This window comes from Anarrhichthys ocellatus, unplaced genomic scaffold, assembly GCF_004355925.1.
Source record: "Anarrhichthys ocellatus isolate YVR2014 unplaced genomic scaffold, GSC_Weel_1.0 scaffold105, whole genome shotgun sequence".
In the NCBI taxonomy this organism is placed as follows: Eukaryota; Metazoa; Chordata; class Actinopteri; order Perciformes; family Anarhichadidae; genus Anarrhichthys; species Anarrhichthys ocellatus.
The window spans coordinates 469,512-474,943 of NW_022280135.1; positions in this window are offsets into that span (position 1 = coordinate 469,512).

Below are 5,432 nucleotides of genomic sequence, written 5' to 3' on the forward strand. Positions count from 1 at the left end.
CTGAGTTAGGTTTAGACAACTAAACATCTTAGTTAGGTTTAGACAACAAAACATCTTAGTTAGGTTTAGACAACTAAAAATCGTCTTTGGGTTAAAATACTATAAAAGTTACAATGCAACAAAAAAAATGCTTTGACACCACAGCCCCCTGAAGATTGTCATGTTGAAACATTGGTTTGTTATTAAATATTATTTTTGCATCGTGGCTACGAGTGTGCGACTAAATACCCTTGCAGTCATAACCTTTGACCCCTCTTTAGCCTCTGCAGAGGTTTGAGCCTTTATTCAGTTTAGAACATTTCACCAGCTCATTTCCAACAGAGAACGCCCCCCCCCCCCCCCCCCCCTCCCCCCCCCCCCCTCCTGAAAAAAACAGAAAAAAAAACGAAACAGGACTTAACAAACATTTTGGCCGCCTTTCACCCTGTAAGCACCAAACATCCCATAAAACAATCTATTTGCTGGACGGCTTGTAAATTGAAAGCTTTAGAGCTGGTTGTCTAGCAACTGGGGCCTGGTTGCCAAGCCCGGCATTACGGCCAATTATGGTGGGCAGGAGAAATCGCTGCTGTCCTTCTCTTTTTTCTGACTGCTGAATGTGTCTCTTTTCCCAGAAGCAAATCAGCCCCCATTGGAAGATCTAACAACACTGTCGATATCTCTGCCTTTTTACCCAATATGAATGGAAAGTGTTCTAAACACTGCAGCAAAGTTGATGAAAGAAATCTCTTGAAATCTGTTGTTGGCTGGTGTTTGTTTCGCGCTCCATCGTCTGTAATAACATAAATCAAAGGCCCGTTTTCAGCTGTTTTGATAAATGCTATTACAGACACGACTCTGTCTCATCGCCATCCAGTCTCTCATATCATCATCTTTCATGCCGGGGACTCGCTCGCTGCCTCGCTTTCTTTTGTTCTAAACACCATCCAGAAGTTTTTTAGCTAAAAAGAAAAAAAAGAAAACCCTGCAAACAATCCCGGAGCTAATGCATTCTTTCACAATTAGATTTCTGCAGACGTGTTTTGGAGCCCCACCTAGCTGCTGGGGGGACACTGATGAAAACTAATGCTGTAATTCTGCTCACATATTGCCACCTGACTATTAGATTTTGCCCTTTCTCTTGCATGGGGGCCAATGTGCTTGTTGCTTAACCGAATTAGCTTTTTTTGTGTTATTGCTTTACGTTCTCACCCAGAGGACAGTTTCAATAATCAGCCGAGGAGGAGGAGGAGGAGAATGAGCAGCAGAATCACTGCAAACATTTTCACCATCATGTTTCTGCCTCTTTGTTTTGTAAATGTTTACAAAACAGATCAATAATTCGTTGTCTTTTTGAAGTCAATACAGATATGACTCACGTCTGTGTTACTGAAGATGTTTCTCAACACTAAATTCAATCAGATATTATTGATAATGTCTTCATATCCGCTTCTAACTGCAAAAGTATATAATATGAAGATGAGCTGGAGGTCACGCACAAAGACAATCATCATTCCAGTTCTTCATCAGTGATCAAATGTTCGTACATTTACTCATGTACTTAAGTATCATTTTGAGGTACTCGTACTTTACTTGAGTATTGCCTTTTTCTGCTACTTTATACTTCTACTACTTCGTCTTAGAGGGAACTGTTGTACTTTTTACTCTACTACATTTAACTTTAGTTACTTTACAGATTCAGATTATTAATACAAAATATAATCATCTAATAAATGATGATTTATTTAAGATGAGACAGAACTTTATTCACCCCGAGGGGAAAAAGAAAAGATACATTTGTCGTGATCCCTGTCGGGAAATTGAAAAGCTCCTCAGCAGTATTTAAAGGGATGAAACCTTAATGAGTACTTTTATTTTTGGTACTTTTGGTAAGTATATGTAATGTTGATACTGTTAGAGAACTAACGGCTAATGGCCGTCAGTCGAACCGTGGAATGCTGAAAACTCTTAAAGTCTTAAAGTAAACGTGATTCATGATTTCAGTGGAGTCTCGGCACCACAGACTCAACGCTACAGTCGGTTCAGACACATCGGCTGCTTTAAAGGAACTTTAGGGTGAAATCAGCCATCGTGTTCAGGTGTGCAGGTCTTGACACACATAGAGGAAGAAATGCTTTGCAGCTGCTACTGAGGACGATGACGTGGAGCTTTCTTGGTTTCCACTTTGAGAGAAACTCTCCAGTTCAGAGCTGTCCCGCTCGGCTGCGAGCGAGGCGACACCTCGACAGGCGTCTCGGCGAGCCGGAGGAGGATAAACAGCGATCTGAAAAGCCTCGCAGACAGCCCTCACCTTAAAAACACACCGGAGGTGGCAGCCGGGGCTCCTCTGAGTCAAACGGCCTTTTAATCTCGCTCAGAGGCACGTTGAGCTCGCCAGAGTCGGACGCCACACCGCCGGGCGTTTTAATCATGCCGGAGACGTATGAAGTGGCACGGGGGCCCCGGGGCCAGGGGGGAACGGAGGGGGGCCACTGGGGTTCAGATTGGTCAAAAGGTTGAGCAGACAGACCGGAGGCATAATGGCGGGATAATGAGAATCCTCATTACAGAAGCAGGTGGAGAAACTCTGCGTTTTGTCAGCGCTGTCAGACACGGCGAGCCGGGTCACGACGAGCACTCGCGTACCATCATGTGTGGGCTGAGGCCGCGGAGCCGGCGGCCTCTCGGCCTCCAAACATTCAGGCTCCTCACAGAGGACACGGAACCGGAGCAATTACCCACAGTTCAAAGCGGCCGTGTAACAGGAAGGAACAAACGACGCGGCAGACTCGGTGATGCAGTCGGAGGTTTTGATGTTGATTGGCTGCAGCTCGTTAGAGAGAGGACGGATGTCCTCCAGACAGCCTTCAGTGAGAAGGAGCTGCTGCTCGGAGCCACCAGGGGGCGCTAAGAGGAGCACGTTACCGCCTGCAGCTGTCCATTGAAAACATTATGTCTGAACCTGAACTCAAAGTACAGAAGAGCAGCTTCTCCGTGTCATTAAAAGCATGGATTCTAATCTTACCTGTGTCTAACGACAAGTACTGTACTCAAGAAAGCATTTCAAAGAAGTACTCGGAGTACAATTTTGTCCGAATTTTAACATTGAACACATTTAAAAGACAATACTGTACTTTTACCTCCACCATTAGTTTTATTGACTCTAATGCAACTTTGAATGAAGAAATAAAAACATCAGACGCAATGTTTGTGAAAGTAGAAAATTCTCTTGCCACCATAAATACAGTTACTAAATATTATATTCTACATAGTGATTAAAGATTACTGACTACCCGATAATAACATAAACTTGGACCCTCCAATCATCAAACAGCCCCCTGGTTTCAGTCTCTCCATCAGAAGCTGCAGGATTTGATCCCACTGAGACAGCAGAGCATCAGTGAGTCCAGAGCTGATGTTGGTGATCAGGTCTGGCTCACAGTCGCTGGTCCAGTACCAAAGGTGGATGAGACTGAGTCAGGACTCTTTGCAGGACAGTCAAGTTCTTTCACACCAAACTAGGAAAACTGGATTTCTAAATCTTCCTCCAACATGGATTGAATGTACTTCCTGTTCGGCTCCTCGGCTAAACTCTGCTGGTGGTTTCATGTTTCTCTTCTCTTTCTGTCTCCCAAAATATGTCTCTGTTATCCAGTACGACCCACAAACGCTGATGTTTTAAATGAGCGGCATAACTAATAATAATAATCCAATATCAAGTTTTTGTAAACTCCCCCGAGCGCAGGATGAGTCAACCAACATCTGAAACAGTTTTACTAGAAGAGAAAACACATGAAAATGTTTTTTGACACCATCTTTTACTGAACCAAACCAAATGATTTAGTCTACTAAACGCTTCCGTATGTGACAAGTTGAGGATGATGAAACGTTGGATATTTATCTTCTCATTCAGAGTTCCTTTCAAATGAACTCGCAACAAGAAACTTTTCCTTTTATACTTTTATGTTCTGCAAAGTGCAAACACTTCATGTTTCATCAAGTTGACCACAAGTTCATAAAATGTTGAGTTACACTCTCCCCCTGCATTTAAGATGTGACCCGCTCACAGATCAATAACACGGCCGGATAAACTCACTATCTGTGAGCAGAGGAGATGAGACACCGTGACCTTTAGTCTGTCAGTGTTTGTCTCTGTGAGACACCCGTGTTGTTTTCTTTCTCTTCCCAAGGCCTCTGCTCTCTGCGCTCGGCTCAGAGAGAGGAAAATAATTACCGCGGCCTCGGCTTGGGTCACATGGCAGCTAAACGCTGCGGCTTTACTCGCCATTTTAAAGCTAATGTTTGCAGAGGCAGAAGGTCGCATCACCCAGCTCGTTACTGGAAACAAATAAAAACACTGAAAGCTTGTGTGATAAATAAAAAGTTTGCTCGTTTTCTCACAGTTAAGACTCTTTATCGACAGATTTATGGTTCATTATTTGGATTAGTTGTTTGTGGACGGTTAAAATAAAGCTTCCACATAAATTATTCACGATATTAAAATCCATAAGTCGAGCGTTGTGATTAATTAATGAGCGGCTGACCGTGAAGTGAATATGTATCGTCTCACACCTCGCTGAAGGTAGCGGCGGTTTTAATAATTCAGAGATGAAACTATACTAAAGTGAGAACACTAAAATAAGAATAATAAAGCTCCTCCTATCTTTTCTTTTCCAGAGTTTCTTTACGTGGCTGCAGGTGAGACGGCCGGGCCTCGCACATCATATTACTGCAGATGAAATATTAAGGAACAGAGAGATGAACGCCGTGGTTTGTATCAGCAGCAGCAGACTGACGCCGCCGGAGGAAACAGAGACGGACGAGTGTTTGCAGAGCTGAAGCTCACAGAGAAGACTTGTGATGAGAAAAATCTCTTCCTGATTCCTCGCAGGTGAAGCGATGTGAGCGGAATGTCTGAGAGTTAAAGGTGTCAGCAGCTACAGAGGACTCCTAGAGAGAGCTGCAGAGGACATTTTGTTGTATCGCAAATAGCTACAGAAACCCATAATTGTACAGTATGCTATGTAATTAATGTTTTTAAAATGACAGTGAATTATATTCAGACGGCAACCTCCGGTCCTCTGGTTGTATAGAAGTCTATGAGAAAATGACTCTACTTCTCTCTTGATTTATTACCTCAGTAAACATTGTAAACATGAGTTTATGGTCTCAATCTCTAGTTTCAAGTCTTCTTCAATACAGCATGATGTCCATTTAGTACATTATGGTCCATTTAGAGTCAAACAGACCATAAAGCAGGGGATGCTTTAGGGCGGGGCTACACAGTGATTGACAGGTCTCTACCAGAGACGTATACGGCGTCTCTACATCACTCCTCCTCAGTCCTTATATGGTCACTTCCTGTTCACTGGTTGCAAAAAAGCAAAGATGGCGACGGCTGTAATCCAAGATGGTGACACAAAATTTCCGAACTGGAGGCTTCATAACATCAG